General features: G+C 41.7%; 1 protein-coding gene across 1 annotated transcript in view; it reads left to right on the forward strand.

The window, feature by feature from the left end:
• The window catches only part of IRS1 (insulin receptor substrate 1), a 65,803-nt gene extending 48,179 nt beyond the window's left edge, over positions 1-17,624 (forward strand). Inside the window, exon 2 of the mRNA XM_067740376.1 lies at positions 13,056-17,624. The gene's annotated coding sequence lies outside the window, so the exon portion shown is untranslated. The remainder of the gene's footprint in view (positions 1-13,055) is intronic.
• The last annotated feature ends 3,092 nt before the right edge of the window (positions 17,625-20,716 follow it).

A 20,716-nucleotide genomic window follows, 5' to 3' on the forward strand; every position in this document is an offset into this window, starting at 1 on the left:
TGAACTAAATTGATGTGTAATCTTCATTTACAAGGAATGTGTAGTCTTCAGAGACTTTGGGGGAGGTCCTTTTCTGCTGTGTCTTGACATGCGTCACCTAAAGAAACCCCTCACTGTAGTTGAGTGACTTGGCTGCCAGGAATCTTGCTTTGCACTTATACTGAATACCACCCTGTCTTCTTCTTCTATTGGGATCGTTTTGTTTTTCTAAAGAGTTGGGCTCTTGAGATTTTAATGACTCATGGTTAGAAAGAGTGCTACTTTGGGGGTGGGGAAACTCCAAGTCTCACCCCAATGCTGCCACTAACCAGTTTCATGAGCTTGGGCAACTCATTTAATTATGATTTTAACTCTTATCTAACCACACGATCAAGAAAGTCCTGATAATACTAGGCCTGGGACTGCTTTGATTGTTCTGTTCCTATTAATCCATGAACCCTTTATACAGTGACTTGGTCATGGAGTAGAAGTTGCCTATAGAAATAGGAATGGGGCATCTAAAACAAAAATTGGGATAATTGTCATCCAGATATGTATTTTGATTGGTCACTGTCCGAACCTCCTTACCACTTTGATAGAACTCTCAGGTGGGAAAAACTTGCTAAGTTGATTTTTTTTTTTTATTGAAGTATAGTTGATTTACAATATTGTGTTAGTTTCTGGTGTACAGCAAGGTGATTCAAATACATACATATATATGTGTATATATATATATATACTTTTCCATTATGGTTTATTACAGGATATTGAATATAGTTCCCTGTGCTATACAGTAGAACCTTGTTTATTTTATATATAGTAGTATGTATCTGCTAATCCCAAACTCCTAATTTATCCCCCCTTTTCCCTTTGGTAACCATAAATTTGTTTTCTATGTCTGTGAGTCTGTTTCTGTTTTGTAAATAAGTTCATTTGTATCATATTTTAGATTCCACACATAAGTGATATCATATTAGTTGAATTTTTGTTGAGTTTTCCTTCCGTTTCTTGGCTCTATCCCTGGAAGAAGTGCTACTAAACCACTAAATGGTCAAAGGCAGGGGCAGAAGGCCACCATGGGGAAGGGTCCCAGCTTATTTACTCATGTCCAGTGGTTCTCAAGTCACCTTCCTATTGACTTTCTCTAGCTGTGCATTAGAATGGGAAATTAGCAAGGGTCTGGTTGCTCTCAAGGCTTGCACCTCTGTTGAAAGACTCTGGGAGAGCCTTTATTTCTACTGGAAGTTCTCTAGGGAGGCTCCAAGGAGAAATGGTGTGTGGTAAGTCAGTGGCTGTGTTTAGAGGCCCTGTTAGGAACTGTGATGGTTGGGAGTGAGGAGAGCTGAGAATGGGAAGACAGGAAGAAAGGAGCATCTCTGAAGACTCTGTCTTGGCCTGGACCTTGACCTAGTCACATTCTTCCTTAACCTGTTAAGGAAAAAAAGCATGGAGAAACCAAGCAAACAGGTAGGCCATTGTCCATTGGTGACATGGTTTTACAGAAAAAATGTAAGGCAGTTTCTGAGCAGAATTAAGCAAAGCTCATCATAGAGCTGTTAATTAAGTGTTAATTGTAGCCTGTCTCTGGTGGATAGTAATATTGAAATTGTGTGATTCGGTTTTAGTTTGAAGGCATTTTGTCAGCGGCTCAGGCTACAGTCTAGAAAGAAGAGAAGCTGTTGTTTTCTTTGTGTACCTTAGGACCACAGCAGCTTCTGTGGCCTATATTGAAAGAGGATCTGTTCTTATCACCATTACCTTAGGATTCATTCAGAAAAACTTCATATCTAACTACCTGGAAATCAACTTGTTCTCTCTGTTCATTGTCTAGATTTTAGGCTTTCGAACACTGTATCCTCTCATCGATGATGGTACAAGTGCAGTGCCCTGCACCACAACCCCCCACCCCGACCCTGCTATTTTTCTTCAAGTTTAAGTTTAGGGAAAACAGACCTAAAAGTGTCTTCCTGGGAACACGTCTTATATTTAGAAATTCCAGTTGCTGTTTCTATCTCAGTCTTGTACTTTGACTATTTTTTTTGGTAATAAATCATCTTCCAAGGTGAGTATTTATTTCATCAAGTGAAAAAACAAAACAAAACAAAACATGTGGGTGACTTACGAGTAGCCTCTTAGAGAACAAAGTCAGTGGATGTATTTTAAAAAGTCAACTAACTCTGGAACCGAGGGGACCTAATCCTTAATTTTTTTGTTTGTTTGTTTTAACTCCCAGACATTTGAAGGGCAATGAGGGGGACTAATAGTAACAAGTAACATAAGGAAGGTGTCTTCTGGTTCACAGTGTCCTTCTCTTGTTATCTCATTGAGTTTTGCAAATGATTGTGAGGACAAGGTATTTTCTTCACTTTATTACACTGTGGAGGCAAAATTAGGTCAAACGCCTGGTCCAGGACCATACAGAAGGTCCTGGCTAAGCTGGGCAGAGACACAGACCTGGGAGTGATCAGATGTATTTCCTTGTGGGGTTGATCTCTTTTCCGTGGTCAGAATAGGGGAGCAGCATCACACCCTGCTGGTCTTCCCCCAATTCTGTTGCTCTGGCCTCAGTAATCCTGGTATTCTCCCCGCTTCAGTCAGTGTTTTGCATTGCATCCGGAAGGTTCCTGTTTTCCTTTGGAGCAGGGACATATGAAAACATGGGGCAGGACTGGTTAATCAGATTAACCAGCTAGCTTCTAGTAAAAGGGTCGCGAGGGAGGGGGATGCAGTAGAGGTAACTTTCCATCAGTGGTAAATTGGGAGGCACCCACTGGGACTCTGAGGTCATGGTGTGACAGTCAGCAATAAAGCAAGCCTCGGAACAGGAACACTTCTTCCCTCCAACTCTTCCCTAGAAGAGTACTCGGGAAGTGATGGATGTGAACTCCAGAAACAGCTGACGAGTGTGTGCATGGCTTCCTCCGTTTTCTCAGCTACAGGCAATAGCTCTGGAACATGGTTTCTCAGCCTCAGCACTACTGACCTTCTGGGCCAGGTAATTCTTTGTTGTAGGCGGCCACCCTGTGCACTGTAGGACGTTTGGTAGTATCCCTGGCCTCTACCTACTGGATGCCAATAGCATCTCTCTCACCTTACCCCAACCCCAGATGTGACAACCGAAAGTGTTACCAGGCACTGATAAGTGTCTATCGAAAGGAGAAATTATTCCTACCCCCTCAAATTGAGAACTATTGCTCTAGAGACTTTGTGGAATGCTTGGAGGCCAGAGGGTCTCTTTTATGAGACGTGGGTTTAGCCCCACGAGCACACTTCAGTCCCGATGACTCCTGCCTGGCACTCCAGTGGGCCTGGGGGTCGCCTTTACAGACCCCATTTACCTCGCTTGGGACTGTGATCCCCTCAGTCACTGATCAGTATTCTTCATAAGGGTTCCTTAGTTAAGAGCTGTCACCACCTCTTCATTAGGATTTTGGCCCAGCTGTCCTCAGACTGCTTCTGGTTCATCCAGCCAGCTAGCTCAGTACTGCGCTAACACGATGCGCTTAATTCAGCATGCTGGTAGGAAACTTTTTAGCAAATGCCATTTTCCAAGTCAAAAAGGACAAGGCCGAGATGTCAGATAATGGAGAAAAGAGGGAGGAACAGGGCACAGTGGAAGCGAGACTTGAAAGGTGAAAGCAAAGGACCAGGAGCTTTGGGTCAGTGGGCGAAACGTCTGCCCCTCTTCGTCAACTGGAAGAATTTGCCTTCTTATCTGAGACAAAAAAGAAGTGTTTGCAGTTAGTTAGAAATCTGCACCATTGTCTGCTTCAAAGACCTTCGAGATGCGAGCGATGTGTACATGATCAATTATTTCAGATTATCTTTCCGATTTCTTCCCCTCCTTTTCCAGCTGCCAACGATTAGATGTGTGCATCTGGTAGCAATTTCAGTTTTTCGTCAAATTACTCAGGCAGCATCGGCTGGCTGTGCCCCTCTCCTGTTCGGTTCCTTCAGATGAGAGATTGGGGAAAAGAATTCGGAAACAAAAGCCGCCCAATTCCTTCCCCGACAATTAGAAACATGCTTTGGCACCTGGAAATCGTGCATAAGAACCTCATTGAACATCCATTTAAGCCTATTCATGAGAATTCTTTGTAAATTCTTTCCTGTAGCATTATAAGTCTTTCATTCGCCGACTTTAGAAAGGGTGGGGGTACTTCAAGCTTCTAATTTCTTCCGGGAAAGCAACAGAAGAAGTGGCCTTTCCGTGACATTTCTGTGGATGGCATTCACTGAAGACCTGCTCAAAGATCTGCTAACGCTCTCCGTCCCGGTATTTAACTGGAGCTGTGCCCTTTGTAAGTAAGCAGGTCTTTGTCTAAAATCGTGTCACAGGGTCATATTTTTAGCTTTACTGCTACTACTTTTACGTTTTGTTCTGGCCTTGCCCCCGTACCCACCTCCTTTCTGAAATAACTTTGTCTCTCTTCCCAAGATACATCCTAACCTTGGCTCTGCCTTTGGTCCTTGGCTGCCGTCTGGTCTGTGGATTCTTTATTGCTTCCTCTTCCCACCAGGGCGTTTTGGGCTGGTGTGCATTCAGGTATCCGGAGAGGACATGAGATCCAAGGATTTCTAGTTGTTCATGACAGTGGTTCCAGTAAGATTTAATGACTGAGGGCTTATTATGTGTGAAACACAATGACGAGACCTTTTCATGTATTATCTCATTGCACCTCAGTGATAACCCTCTGGAATGGGCACCGTTAGCCCCATGTTACAGGTGAAAAGATTGCGATTTAGGAGGGTTGGTAACTTTCCCAAAATGACAGAGAGAAGGGTAACGAGAGTAGAGATAATGTACATTGTCAGTCTTTTTTAAAAACTTGGAAATAAGCCCTGAGTTAAAATTGATCAGTCTTTAAAAAGCATTAGCAGCTATGTAATGGCTCTATCTTCATTCTCAAAATAACCTGCCTGGACGGGGTTTCCTAAATTACATTTTAGAATTCAAAATTGCTTACAGGTTACTCACGTATCACTCAGGTAGTGGCAACCCAAGGGAAACACATTTATTCTGTTACTTTATTGTAAGCAACACGATGCTCATCTTTAAAGTAAGCCAATTATTTTAGAACCTCTGGCCTTCTGTAGTCTAAGGTGGTTGGTCCAGTTTTCCATCCTCCCTCACATTGACTTTTGTTTAATTATTGCTCTCGTAGCCCAGAGATCTTTATGCCTTGCATGTCTTTAACAAGAATTCTTAAGGTAAAATGAATGAGAATTGTGGGTTGAATACATTTGAAATACGCTGACATATACTTATATATTTATGATCTGTTTCAGTTGGTTTCAGAGAGCATTCTTTCATGATTTAAACTGCTTAAGAAAAAAAAGGGGGGGAACAGCTCGCTTAACTTCAAAGAAACCCAGATGAAATTCTGCCCAACATTCCCCCTTGGTATACTCAAAGCAAGAAGACAGACAAAGGCTAAAACCTTTTTGTTTGTGATTTATGCTGATGCATTTAAGGAGATGTTAATTAGAGGTGTGTAGTAGGGAAAGTTTCCTTCTGAGCTTGACCTTCTTATGAACAGCTGGGAATGGCCCTGTCCTGTGTTAGGCCAGTTTAATGACCAAAACACCTACAGGAAGGAGATCAGGACCACATGGCTGAGGTACCTCTTGGTTCCTTTGAAAGATGCTTGTTCAGTTCAGTACATTTTTCTTGCATTACCAGCCTCTTCCATAAAGTCAACCACAACCTGTATTATCGGGGGCTCCGACTAAAACTTGCAGTAACTAGGAAATAAATTAAACACGGGTTTTCCCTTTTCTCCAGCTGCCAAAAGTGATGTCAGTGGCGTTAATGATCCTTGCCTCTGCCCTCTGCAGACGGTAGGGCTGTCTGTGAGAACACTTGTTCTGTCCTCTGGTTCCTGGGCTGTTACAGAAAAGCTGATGATGGTAGATGAGAGTCAATTGAGCAGCCGGACAATTACTAGAAGGTAAAGTCAGGCACTTGCTTCCTTCAATTTATGAGATGACTCCGGGGAGTGGGCAAAGAATGCGACCTCTATGAAGTATTTAACAGAAAAAGTAAAGGCAAGGGGACTAGGTCTGCTTGCTTCTCCTTTTGCCTAATTGCGGAAACGGTATTGCAAACACCATGTTGTAAACGAAGCCGTGATTTTCATTTAAGTCTAGTAGTTTGATATCAGAGCCAGACAGACAAAACCTATGTCCTGTATTTCTGAACATCACAAAAAAAAGAAAAAAACCAATGTGAAATTACAATATAAACCTCAGAGCTGGGATGGTACTTCCTGGGAGGCAGGAATAACTGCAGAATGAGCTCCCACGAAGGCAGGAGAAGGAGTGACTTTTATGACTTGTCTCCTCAGGTAGGGAAGATGATGTCCTGTTATTTTCATGCCTTCAAGCAACAGGTTTATTTTGGTTGAGCTCTGTTAAAATGAAAGCTTCCTGTCTCCCAGCACATGTGGTCTGACGTGAAATGTTAGAGGGATTGTTTTTCTGAGTTCCTCTACCTTGACGATCATGTATGTGGGGACTTGTTAGAATTTTGGCAGAAGAGAGATCTGAGACATTTGGATTTACATTTTGGGGGGAGACCGTTATGGTATTGACCCCCACTTGCGTTATCTTTTAATTACCTTTTGCCTTATCAGCATGCTCTGTCTTTACTGAAAAGAATGGGCAATAACTGAAGTGTATATTCTTTGGCTTAAAAGATTTCTAAATGTTTATTCAGATTTCCTTAATAGATCGTTGACGGAATACTTTTCGTTGTTGCTGTTTAAATCTATCTTCTCCATAAATCCCTAACTCTTTGGAAAAGTTTCCAGACCCTCCTCCCTCTGCCCTTTGTTGTTGGGGAAGGAGAAATCCACGGCGCTGACAGCCTTCCCCCCCCCACCCCCGCTGGACCACATCGGGAGCCCACAGGCGTGACGGTCGCCCTCCCTTTCTTCTTTCCTTTGCGTAATATGTGTGCCTGTCTTCACTGGTGGTCTCCTGAAGTCACCAGCCCTGCCAGAAGGTCTTTCCCTGGGACAAAAGGGGAACTGGAGCGAGATGGCCTCTCACATGTTGGCAACTCTCCCCGAATAGCCTTCCTTGGCAACTCTGCGCTCTGGAAGGGCTGGCCAGCAACCTTGTTATTTTCACCAGCCCTCCCGCATGTGACTCGCACCAGGCAAAACTGCTCTTTAAGCAGCTCCATTAAAAAGCTCTGGCCTGGCCGATCGGTTACCCTCTGCCATTTACGACCATGAAACCAAGTCTTTTCCAGCTCAGTTCTGGCCTGAGATGTTGGTTTCCTCCCTTTAGCTACAAACGGCTTTCTCCTTTCAACATAAAGTAGCAAGCATCTTGGGTCTTATCTCTAACTTGACTTCTTTAGTTCAATCCTAACTTGATTTTTTTCTTTTTGGTGATTATGGTCTGAAGGCTTTCAAACAGAAGCCTTTTTCACTACTTAGATCTGTCCTTTCCCAAAGTCTCAGCTTGCCCCCATACCTCCCAGCCGTACCTTGTGAAGAGCAGAGAAATGTTCCCCTTGGCCCAAACTTCAAGCTCTCTGGATTTAACTTTCTTTTCTTTGGGTGATTACCGTAGCTAACAGAGCTGGGCTGGTAATGCTGCTTCCTCCCTAGATGCTGCCATCAAACCCACATGGTAGAACCCAAGCTCTAAGTCAGGAAATTCCTTTCATAAGGGGTTTCACATTCCGTCAGATGCATCCATGCTTTCGTTTATCTATCGGAGATTGCATGGTGAATGGTAAAATAAGGAACACCTACACACTACCAGGACTATAAATGTATTTGATACTGATGATTTAAAAAAAAATACTGGGCCTGTTTTTCAGATTTCAGGTACGCTTAAAAACAGAGTACTTTCGCAGTATGTTATACGGTGTTATAGGTAAGCATTCTGGAAGACTTGATCAGCTCTAAGTTAGCGGTACCGTGAATTAACTACAGTAGCATCAATGAGGTAGCTGAGGAAATGAACTGTGTTCATGGTTAGGGGTACACAGTTGAATATAACCGTGCGAACTGAGAAATCAACAGACCTGGGAAGACAGAATATGGGAAGATGTCACAGGTGCTGTGTTCAGCATCCTGCAAAGTGCAGAGCTCCCTACCCACCTCTCTGCTCTCACATCCCTTCCACCTTTTTTCTCCCTCTGATCCCAGCCAAAGGTAACCTTTTTCTCCTCCGAGAGTAGTCTCCCCCCACCCTCCTGGCTCTTCTGAATACTTTGCCTGTGCCGCTCCCTTAAGGACTTAGGCTTTTGGAAACCAAACCCAGGAAGCCAGAGGGGTTTCCTTCAGCTTTCAAATTGTCATACTTCTCCCCATACACAATGAATTGGGAGGATGGGAAAGGGTAGAATACCAAGAAGGTTTAAAATGTTGGTTAACATTCTGTGTTCTCATCACAGATTTTTTCAGAATGGGAAAGATCTAAATGTGATTAAAACATTATTTCCTCGCAACTTGAAATATTTTTGACATTAAATATGGAATATTAAAAGTTCAAATCCTTTAAGTAAATAATGAAATCAGAAACATAGCTGAATAGTGGTGTTCCTTGGGTGACAGGAATTATAATGTTCATAATGAATTATATGTTTATTCCTTCTTTACATTTACTGTCTCATAAATTTTCTATATTACGCTCAAGATTTTTTTTTTTAAGTCACAGCTGTTTATGTTAAGGGAAAGAGAAATGTGCAGTTTTGACACATTTCTTCAAGTGGAGGAATTTATTTATATGAATTTTTCTAGTTGAATCTACAATATAAGATCTCAAACAATGATCTCCATTGAAGAAAAGTCATTACTGTAGTTACTTTTTTTTTCAAGCATAGTTGGATAAGGAAGAGTTTCTTTCTGGCTACATTTTCCTACATGACAACAGCCAAGCAACTTACAATATTATACTCCCGTCTCCTTAGTAAAAGCAGAAACCGCTAGTAACGTTCTAACCAGGTATTTTAACTATGTTGGGCTTAGCTCAACAAATTGACAGGAAGTTTCAAGGCATTTAAATACAAGATAAAAACTTTTAGCCAATGGGTTTGGCTAAAAATGCATTGCTGAAAGGGTGTGGATCCTTCTCTTGTACTTATATCATAACCTTATGCTGTTTTCAGCAGCTTACTCAGTGGAGACGAATCAGTAGGCTGAGATAGTGTGAAGGGAAGCGGAAGCTTTGTTTTTCAGCTCTAGCCGGCATAGTTTAAGTGGGTCGAGTCCAGAAGATGTAAATTCCTGCTGGATACAATAGTGCAATAATCCATAGGTCTCAAGCAGCATTGCCCACGTGTTGACTTATTTGATAATGCTTTAAAAATTACATTTTTCATTACTGGCAACAGGATTAGGTGGGTTTTATCCTGTGAGAAGACACATGCGGACCGTAGATGCTGATGTGGTGATGAAATTTTGTCAAAATGTAATTTCCTGCTACTAAATCTTGTGACAGGTGCATCGTATTTCTGGGTTCAGAAGTTATTCCCCAGTGATGTAACTAGAGAGAATGTATAACAGGAACATCACCATTTGATATTTGCACAGCTCTTCTCCAAGGATATGTTTTGCTTTTTCCGTTTCCAGTTTATGAGAGCTACAGATGAGTTTTTGTAAAACATCGTAGCAATATTTGCCTCATATGGTTGGTTGTGAGTCGATTGGAGTTGTAGATATAAAGTGCATTAAACACACATTACCCATGTCTCCTTTTTCAGCACGTGCGTTACAGCCTTTATCGTTGTATATTTTTTTAATTTGTCACTCAACAGATGTTTATTGCATTTAATGACTGTGGGAGGCTAGTATTGCTTTTTTTTTTTACATATTCCCAAGTTACAAAGATGTATGAATAGCGATTATATTGCATGCAAACAAATATACACGGTTGCCCTTCTTCAAGTAAGTTGTTTTATTCAAGCGCAGCCCTTCTTGGTCGCAAGTGTGTGGAGGCGGGCATATAGACAGATGAACTGAAGTCCCAGGAGGCGTCTGCTAAGGTCTGTGTGTAGTGTTAGGAGAGTTCCTTTCCGACAAAACTCATTACAGCAATGGTAAACAGCTATGGTTTTGGAACTTTAGTGTTTGGAGTTCTTTGGCTTTCGATAATACCTTGCTGCGAACCATTATCCAGCTTGATCAGCTCTTTTACTCACCGTATTTGGCTCTCAAAGCTTTTTGGCTGTCTCCAAAGATCAAATGTGCCCTCAGACGGCCAAACTGGCTGCTATAGAGACCATTCAAAAGAATATGCCCAAGGCTGAGAAGGCAGTTGCAAGAAAGAAATGGGACTTGAAGAAGGCATTCCAAAAATGCTTCGAACAATGGCTACATGATTGGAATAAGTATGCAGACACCAAGGTGGCTGCAGGAAGGAAGAGTCCTCACTGAGGATGTCTGTTAAAAATCTTTGTCGTTTACTCAGTAGCTAAACTTTATGTACAGACACACACACACACACACACACACACCCTTGCACAAAGATAAACAGTTGTGAACTTCAGACTCTCTCTTTAAATTTTTCCAGGCCTCTATCGTCTGTTTATAGCTTCTGTTCCCATTTCCTCAATGTCAGCCTTGCCTACCACTTTTCCCACTTTAACTTTTTGCTAGACTCCTAAGTTGATGGTGCCGGTAGGTAGGGTTAGTGGCTGAGATGATCAGGATTTACGATAAAGGCTTTGAAAAGTAGTATGCCGAGATTTTGGAGTGGAAGGTGTATGAAGGAATTGTTATATCCTTTTATTTCCTGCTCTTTGAACATACTACTTGTGGAAAATTACAAGGATGGCTTCTGAGTGGCCCAAAGCAATAGATTTCAGCATCTGGCGAAGCCATTTTTTTTTTTTCTCTCCTCGAAGGGCCCCCAATTTCTGCCCGTCTGCATCCATGCAGGTTGGCACATGTGATGACACAACTGGATATAGTTTGTTCCTGTGCTAAGCTGTTCATTCAGCTGTTCTGGATGAGAGCCAGATGTAAGATGAAAAGCACATTGTGCATCCTTAACTTTCCCCCCATTTTACATAAATTGGTGGTCGGTTTGTTTGTCTCAAGCCTTTGTAATAAACTATGGCCTTCCTACTTAATTTTAGGCCGGGATGTATGAAGCCGTGTTAAGCGGTATGTAGATATCCCGGTAGGAACATTTTGGTAGATTGCAGTATGAATTCAGGAGAAACTTGAAAGTACAGTTTTGAAAGGCCAGGTTTTCTTTCCCTTGTAGCTTTCACAGTAAATCCTGTTTCTCTGGCAATTAAAGAGATAAGCCTGGAGTGCTTTTTTTGTTTGTTTTTTTTTACCTTGGTGTCTCCATGTCAAGGCTTTATTTGTAAGTAGAAAAATAGACTTTCTCTGTCATTTGGGGCGGAGTTAAGACTGTGAAATAAACAGAAATCTCCTGGTAAAACTGAGTCCTCATCTGGCAAATTTCAACCTCCCTGAAAGCCATTCTGTACATGGTGAATGCTGGCTGGTCCCAGCCATACTCTCCTTCAAAGAGGAGAGGCAGAGAAAAGAAGAAGTGACGTTGGTCAACATTTACCTCGTGTGGATTTTCTAGTCTATCGCTGTCCTTGTGGCTGACCTGGATCGTTACTGCCTGCGTGTTGATCATATCACAAAGCATGTCCTTGTGGTCCCTTCACTTATTTAAAGACGGCTTGGCCTGTCCTTCAAGGTTCCTCACCGCCCACCCCAACCTGCGTCTGTAGACGTCACTCCTCCTACCCCTCTGCAGATATCTTGTGCTCCGACAAAATCACATTCCTCCCTTGGCCTGTCCAGGGCTGGGCTCTCATCCCACGGGGCCTCGTTTTGTCCTGCGCCCCCAGTGGGAAGTGTGCCTTGTCCCTTTCATTCGTTCTGCTCATATTTAGTGAGTTCCTGCTAGGTACCAGCCCTTGTGCTGGGCTCTGGAGATGCAACACTGAAACACCATCCCTGTTTCCACATCCCCAAACTATTCCATTTCTGCCAAACCAAGCCGAGTGTGTCAACGAGGTGCTTCCATTCCTCTCCTAGCTAGAAGTGTCCTTCCCACCTCCATACCTCCAGAGCTTTTTGCTTATGTGCCTCTATCATGGTATTCACCCTGTTTCTACTTTGCATTCCGTCTGTCTGTAAGTGAAGCTTACCTTCCTTGCTAGAATTTCTAGAAAGCAGAGCCTATAGCAGAATTCACCTTTGTATCCTCCACAGTACTTAATGCAACCATTTACTCATTCAACAGGTATGTTGATTAGCTACTCTGTGCCATCTACTGCTCAGGACATGCTATGAATATTGATGTTTATAGATACCCTTTGGATGCATGAAAAATGGGGACCTCAGAAGGATTATCTAATGTTAAGACTTGAGAGCAAAAGAGGCTTTATGAGGTTGAAAAGGTGTCTCCTCTCTGGAGGGGAATGGGAAGCACCCCTTGAGGTTTGACTTTTTAAATTGCATAGAAGAAATGTTGTATTTCTGCCAGAATAACTTATTTCTGTTAGACCTGAATCGGAACCCCTTTCTTTAGTTAATGGTTAACTAGGTCTCTTTTGCTTGGATCTCCTTTTGCATCTAAAATTCTCCTGTCAACCGATGTCAGGTTAAAAACCGATTTCAGATTTTGTAATGTTAAGCCCTGCAACTTCAAATTCTAAAGTCTGTAGTTGACTTTTAACCAAAAGAAGATTAAGCCTGGCCTGACTGTAACCTGCTTAGCATATTTTGTAGTTGTTTTACACAAATGCTGCAGTGGGCATTTTTGTTTTGATCATAAGAACATCAAAGTGTTTCGTATTGCTAAACTTCTGAAACCTCCAAATCACATCGATTGGTTTACTGACTTAATATTGACTATTTTGAGTTTGTGATTGCTTTAGACTCTTGCATTTTGAAAGAAAGTTAAGTACAGTTTGTTGATTGTACTGAAGTCCTCAGTACTGCTTGTGCCTGGAGCTTCAGTTTATCTGAAGCTGCCCCTTTTAAAAGGTGCTGCCCCTTTTAAAAGAAGAACCCTAAAAAGCTGTCAAACATGCGTTTTGAGATGCCCATGGTGACGAATTCTTTCGTTTTCCTTTTCAGAATGAAGACCTAAATGACCTCAGCAAATCCTCCTTTAACTCATGGGTACCCAGACTCTAAATATTTCATGATTCACAACAAGGACCTCACATCTTCCTCCTCAGTAGATGGTACGATGCACCCATTTCAGTTTGTTTACTTTACACAATCCTCAGGAGTTTGTTGACTGAACTGCACGTTCTATTTCGTGCCAAGAAAAAAGCACTGTGACACCAGAACAATGAGTCTGCATAAACTTCATCTTCGACCTTAAGGACTTAGCTGGCCACATGAGCTGATGTGCCCCCCACCGTGCCACAAGAGAATGGGTTTACGCTCATTGCATTTACAAGACACATTTCATCTGCTGCTGAAACCGTGTATGACAGAGCATCATTGTAAATTATTTCATACGGAACTGTTTGCTTTGGGTGGAGAGAGTATTAAATATTTAACATAGGTTTTTGATTTATAAGTGTAATTTTTTTAATTAAAATGTAACTTTTCTTACAGCACATCTTTTTTTGGGATGTGGAACTGAGGTATACAATGTTCTGTTGTAAAGAGTGGAGCAAATGCTTAAAACAAGGCTAACAAGAGTAGAATAGGGTACGATCCTTGTTTTAAGATTGTAATTCAGAAAAGTAATATAATAAGAATCATAGTGCCATAGGTGGTTCTCAATTGTATAGTTCTATTTGCTGATACTATCTCTTGTAATATAGCCCTGATGTTGAGCTGAGATCCCTTCAAGAGCTGATCTTAATTTCGTATTTTTTTTTTCTGTAAGGCAATAGGCCATGTTAATTAAACTGAAGAAGGGTATATTCTACTGGGTATTTTCAAGTGTCAGCTTAAAATTGGCAATTGAATGGAAGCAAAATTACAAGAAAAGGCATTCAGTGTCTTCCATTGTATATACTGTAAAGAGGAGGCGACATGGGTGATCCCTTCGAATCAAAAGCTCTCTTTGGAATGAACAATGTGGGTGTTTGTAAATTCTGGAAATTTCTTTCTATTCATAATAAACTAGAGACTGTTGATCTTTTCTTCTCCCCTCCCCCACTTCTGTAAGCTTCCTGTTCCATTGCCACCATTTTTCTTTTTCTGTTGCACACGTTAGGATCTTTCATTTCCTGCACTGTCTAGAAAGATGTAAGACAAGTGAATACTTTTCTTTCATTTCTAACCAGAAATTAAAATTCCAGAACGTGTTTTTTTTATCATGACCAGGGCTACATGTCACTTTCCTTAAGACTCTTATCTCATGTTTTCTGAGAATGTCCAGTGTTACATTGTTTAACTGAATGTAATTTGGTCCATTTGCCCTGGTGGCTACTGGCCTATGCGTGATTAGTTAATAAACCCAGGGCACAGAGAGCACATCAAAGCATAATGACCTGCTATGGAAACGTCTAGCCAGCAGTGAAAATGTTAATCCTTTTCTTGTTTGGAAAGTACACACATCTTGGAATTTTTCCCTGTGAAAAAGAAATGGCAATGGACGTACTTCAAGAAATTGCCTACAGAGTTTTGAATCTTTGACCAGGAAACTTCCTAAAGGTTCGGTGAATTAAGGCTAGTATCAGACTCCCCCGGAGTCCATGTAAACTCTCCCTCAGGAGGTCCCGGCCCTGCTATTGAGAGGAGCAACATTTTCTTTCACTGAAGGGTTGATCCCCCTGGGGGGGAGAGGGGCTGCCAGGAAGGGGCCAGGGTTGGGGGCCATTGCAGTGGCTGCTCATCAATGGGTCAGGTACCCCCTGCTCTACTCAAAAGGGAGTGGAGATCAATGGAACCCCTCACCCTGGTGAGGCCTGTGTTACTGTTAACTCAGACGGATGGCATGTACCTCACAGACTCTTGTACAATGTTCATTGTTGCAGATTCTAATCGTTTGCATGCTCATCAATTTCTAAGATAAATAGGTCTGTAGTCATAAGAATCCATTGTTTTCAAGGAACTTACCGAATGACATCACTTCCTGTTAGGAGAGAACACTACCGATTTTAAAAATTTGATATGAAAGTTTTTTGTTGTTTTTTTTACTCTTTATAAGAAAGACTTTCTTAGTCTAACTTTCATTTTTCAAGTATTTTGACTCATACTCTTGCTTGTGTAGGAAGGAGACAAGCTGTCCACTCTCTTCCGTTGAAGACATAAGTAATTAAGGAGAAATCAATGAACAAAGTCAGTCCCACCCATTTTCCTGTAAAGGTAGTTATTATTTCTCAAGGAACCTAAACTTTGCATATGTATTACCAAGATACCTCTGCCTGTGGGGTTATCACATATTCTGGGTGAGAACAAGAAATGAACCAGACTGGAAAAAGCCATCTCTTGGTTTCTGTTTCACCGACGTTTTGTTGAGTCAAACAGTATCAAGGTAGGCGTTCTTATTTAAGCTGCTTCTAGTGGTCCCTGAGCTGGGTTTTCCGGTGGTATCAAACTTCGCCTATTTAAAAAACTGGAAGTTGCTGGTATTTGAGGCAAAAACTCTTGCTCTGTCTACGTGAGGGGTTGACCTTTAGCTGCTAAGTCCTTGTGTTCAGCTCCTATTCAGGAGACTTGGCTTTTATCCATTTCAAAGTATTTGTAGGCCAGCCAAAGGCTTACATGAATGGGACTTCTAGTGGCCTCTGGTTAACCTGTAAGTTAGTGGCTTTTCTTCATGAGACCAACCTTTTACAGTGTTCTTTCTTAGAGACTTAGAGTTTTAAAATTCTCCTTTGTGGAAAGAACAAATATGTTCCATGACTTTGATGATATCTTTATTCTGAGCAAAAGAAAATAAAAGTCCTAGAACCAGCTAAAAGTGAAGAGAATCCATTAATGATCAACCACCTGAGTCAATAATGACAATTCAGTGCCGATGTTACATCTGTGGCTGTTTCTCGCTAACTTTCAAAGGTCAGGGACTCTCTTGACTAATCTACGTTGACTGCAAAAATGGATTTTCTAAAAAATCATCTAGCCAGAAGTAGAGATTTTTAACTTTTCTTGCGCTGACGCTTGCCTCCTAGCTGTCTTTTAAATCTGAGACATTTAAAGTATTAAACAGCTTTACTAAACTATAAGAAACAGTATTTGACAATACTGAGGCCCTGTTTTGTTCAATCTTGCATCCTGAATGCAATACGCCGTGTAGTTGAAAACTTTCATTTTTACTCACTGCAGATGGTTTCAAAATGGGGGAGGGGAGCTCATCATCCACTGATAACAGAACCACGAAAAATGAGATTCATGTGCAACGTTCCAACTGCTTTGTCAGGGCTCTGTAGGTCAGTCCGTCACACAAGGAGGCATGGAAACCAGAAACACTGCAGTAATTAAGACCTTGACTGGGGAGAGACAGGACCCTCTGGAAGGCATGGGAAGGAGAATGGATAGAGACCAGATAGAAACCTGCTCCTTTGCAAGGACTTGACAGGGGAGTAAGTGTTCCCAGGACCTAATGTATGTTAGTTGCAGTATGAATGCTGCATTTATATAGGCTGCTGAGAAATTGGAAAGGAAGAAGCATACACTTCTAGGGATGTGAGGAAATATGACCTTGCCAGATGTAAGACAACGACCTCCACTCTGTGAGCTTAGTCATGGAGGGCAAAGAGAGCCTTGTGGTCAGTAGACCATCAAGGGGTTAAACTCTTGGTGCCGTTGGTCATTTCCAAAGCCAAGTCAGAGAAGATCATGGGGGTCCTTCTATAGCTCTGTAAATCAGTCTCCTAAGGATGGATAGAGAAGGTGTGGGTCAGATGGCATACTGGATTCCTTCCCTACTTGTAACCAGAGCATTAAATTAGGTGCTGGGAAGTGGTGGAATGATGTTGGAGGTGTTTAACCCTACTCTTAATGAAATTTATCAGTAATCAAGAGCTTAGAATTAGCTAATACGATTAGAAAAACATAGGGCATAGCTGGAGAGTGGTCTTCCTTTCCTAGTTCATTGATGCTGGCATCTGTGATGTATACACCAAGGGATCTGGTATTATAGACTTTGGCTATTCACCTGGCGTTTAAATCTCTCCCTTTGTTTTTGTTGTTAATTTCTCCAGTGTTAACCAATATGTCACACGATAGGACAGATTCAGTACACAGGAAAACTTGTCTGTATTTGTATAGACATCTTTAGTGCTTTTTTTTTTTTTTTCTTTTTAGAACTTTGCTATTGGCTTAAGAGTGTAGTTCCCGGAACCATTTTTCTTACAAGGTTCTTTCCTTACACGTCTTGGCTACAGGGTGGGCCAAATTAAATACATATATATTTTTTCGTTTCATGTATGTGCAGTTTGGTTTATCATCTTAAGATGGTGGTGCTGCTTACGGTGCTACTTCATCTGTGTTCAGAAGGACCAATGCATGGTCTGTATCGCTACCAAAACATTTATTGTATATATGTGTATAACATATGTATTATGTATATATGTAATGGATACCAGGCCAGGTATATATTTTTATTTAGATTCACTTTTCCCAAGTTTTCTTTATAGTGTTATGCTTATTTTCAGTCCCCCCCCCCCTCCCCGATTCTGTCTGGTACTTAGAACTGTAGTGTCTTCATCGTTAATTAAAGAAAACTGTCTAAATGAATTCACGGACGCGAACGCTAGTGATCCTTCATGTTTTTGATTATGGGACATGAAACAGAAACTGCCAATTCAAGTTTTCCGGGGCATTTGATTGGGTAAGAGCAGTGTGACACTATTTAACATACTTTAATGAATGATTTTGGAATGGATAGGTTTACCTCATCCTGTCCCTCTTCACTTGGCTTCCAATGGCCAAGAATATAAAGAGAAAGACCTCTGACAAGATTGTGAGTTGCTTTTGGTGGTGGTGGTGTGACGGGAAGAGAGAGAGGGGAGCAAACATCTATCCTCCCTGGGGTGGAAAGGTATGTGTTCTGTTGAGAGGCACTAGAAGAGCCTTGTCAACCTTCGACGAAGCTCTTGTTGTGATGCAGGTTGCCTTGGAGGGGACCTCTGGACGGGGTCTGAGATGGTTAGCATCGTCTGGGTAGCTTTTGAAAATTTTTCATCCGTGGCCAGGCCAACTCCAGAGAGGCTGATCTACTTTGTCTGGGAAGGGGGCTGGGCATCTGTTGTTGCTGCCGCTGCTTTTTATCTTCTCCAGGAGACTCCAGTACAGGTCAGGGCTGAGAACCGCTGCAGGGAAGTGTTGCCCAAACTTGTCTGATGACTAGAGCCACTTACTCGACATGCTGATTTCCTCGAGCTGTCTGGGAAAGTATGTCTAAACAGGTGACTCTTGTGGTTGGCACGTTTGGAAAATTCAGATTTCTGTGCAAGGGGAGCCTTTTGGATCGTTTCACCGCTGGAATGGATAGAACACCAATGATTTTTGAAAATAATAAACCCCGTTGCCAATAAACAAACAGGCAACTCCCCCATTCCTCCCAAATTGAGCTTTCTTGCTTAAACAGTTTAAATAGATGATTGACGTGGCCTATGTTTGTTAGGGTAGACTCAAATTACTGAACATTTTGGAAACAGATTCGAGATTAATTTTTTTAATTTATTTACTTTTAACGAGCATGGCGCTCCACGAGAGTGACAAGACGGAGTTTTCTGTCTTTCCTTATCCTTATTTGGTGCACCAGGCCCGTCTTCCTTCTACCTGGCACGCATAGTAAATGAAATTTTTATTGTTAAGAAGTAGCATGCAACATGATTGAATAAATGCTTGAAGTCATTATTTCATCTTCACTTTATATTAGCTTTCTCCATTTATTCTTTAAAAAAACAAAACTGATTTTTTCCCTGCCAGTGGTATTGCAAAGCAAACATCACTCTAACTTCTATTGAAATTACAAGTAAACATCACTAATTAGTATAAATTTGAGGGAAGTCTAGTTGGAGTGAATTAATGGTGCAATTTATAGCATAATTGTCTTATTATCTTTACACATATACAGAAACAAACTATGGCAAGTAAAATGTCAATAAAATGCCTGCAAGAACGAACAGGCAAGGAGAATTTGTAATTACCTCACTGATTCTATTATAAACAAGAGCAGCATTTATTCTGCATTTATTCTAGATGAGTCACCAGGATGTACAGCGGTTATCTCATTTTATCCTTTCAGCAACCCAGAGGTAGATACTATCATCTATCATTTCTGTATTCCCCAGACAGGCAAGCAGAAGAGAGAAGGGGCATGACTATGGTCAAGGGATACTATGGGATGCAGCAGCCTCTCACCCGTGGACTGCTTGATGGCTAAGCTTGTATTCCCATCAATGCCACTGCAAGTCTCTGGTTTCCAAATTCTTTAAAAAATTAAATTCTCTACATTAAAAACACTATCACTACAGCTTCCCTGTATTACTAACTTGCTGAGCAAATATGATCTCACATGAGCCAGAGAGGAAACCTCTCTCCAACTTATCATTTTTACCCTACCCAGTAACAGACCCTTATTACACTTATTTCCGTTCTTTATCTTTGTGTCTAGCTTAGTTCATTCCTGTCCAAAGTCTTTTTGTGATTCCCCATTTGTTCCCTCAAGAAGTTCACCCCTCTTCAGCAACACAATAGAGAGAACTTTATTTTAGGAACATAGCAGGACAGTAGGTGAGATGTGAAAGCCACAGAAATATCCAAGCACCTGTATTTTTAGGCATCAGCTTCTATATATTGCCTCCTGTAAACTCATTAAATCAGAACTCCTTACCTTCCCTGGTGTGGAAACTGATGATTAGATAAATGACCAAGATGGGCAATAGGAGAAAAAGTGGGGTCATCTGAGCTAGAGAGAGTCCTGACCTGAAGTGAGAGAATGGTCAAAGCTTCCTCAATATAGGAATCCCCTCTCTCATATACCCTGCAGGGGAGGGAAAGTTTTTCCTTGACTCTCTTAAGGTCCCTGGCTGGGTCTGAACATTAAACTGACAAAGACAAATTAACAAGAGAAAAGCATATAAATTTATACATATGCATTTTTACATGACACGGAGCCTTCCTAAGGACCTGAAGGAACAGCTAGCCGAGTATCTTTGTGCTGGGTTTGATGGAGCACGGACCCTCGTGGAGGAATATGATAGGTTAAGGAGTGTGAGGTTAGCATACTGAACTGGGGGAAAATTAGCAAGTCCTGTCTGTTTGCATTCTTCTCGGCGTCGCTTTGTCTTTGGAGATAAGGATGCTCCTTTCCTGAGTGTAGGGAGGGCACCTCTCACATGAGGGTTTTATGACCTGTCTCAGGGGCGGACAGCGAGAGAAGGTCAGAGTGACCTTCCTGTTGCTGCTGTCTTCTCAAACTCCTTCAGTTTAAAATATTCAGTGTGCCAAAGGGCTGTATTTGGGGGTGGCATGTCCTGAACCCCGTGAACCCACAGTGCTTCTCAAACCTTGGACTGTACACTACCTCTACAGAATTTCCTGACAGGCTCATTATGACATAGAGATTTTAACAGGGGCCTCAGGAAACGATATTAGTAACAAGTTGTTTCCCCAAAACACACACGCGCCCGTGTGCACACACACACACATACACACACACACACACACACACACACTCCTTCTCTCCGGGGCTGTTCTACACACTGACCTTACTGGAATGTGTTACTGGCAGTCACTAGGCAGTATCCTTTCCACTCCCTTCTCTGTGTAAGTTGCTCCAAATCTCAAGCACCACAACCTCTAACTGTAAATGTGAGAGA

This window comes from Pseudorca crassidens, chromosome 6, assembly GCF_039906515.1.
Source record: "Pseudorca crassidens isolate mPseCra1 chromosome 6, mPseCra1.hap1, whole genome shotgun sequence".
In the NCBI taxonomy this organism is placed as follows: Eukaryota; Metazoa; Chordata; class Mammalia; order Artiodactyla; family Delphinidae; genus Pseudorca; species Pseudorca crassidens.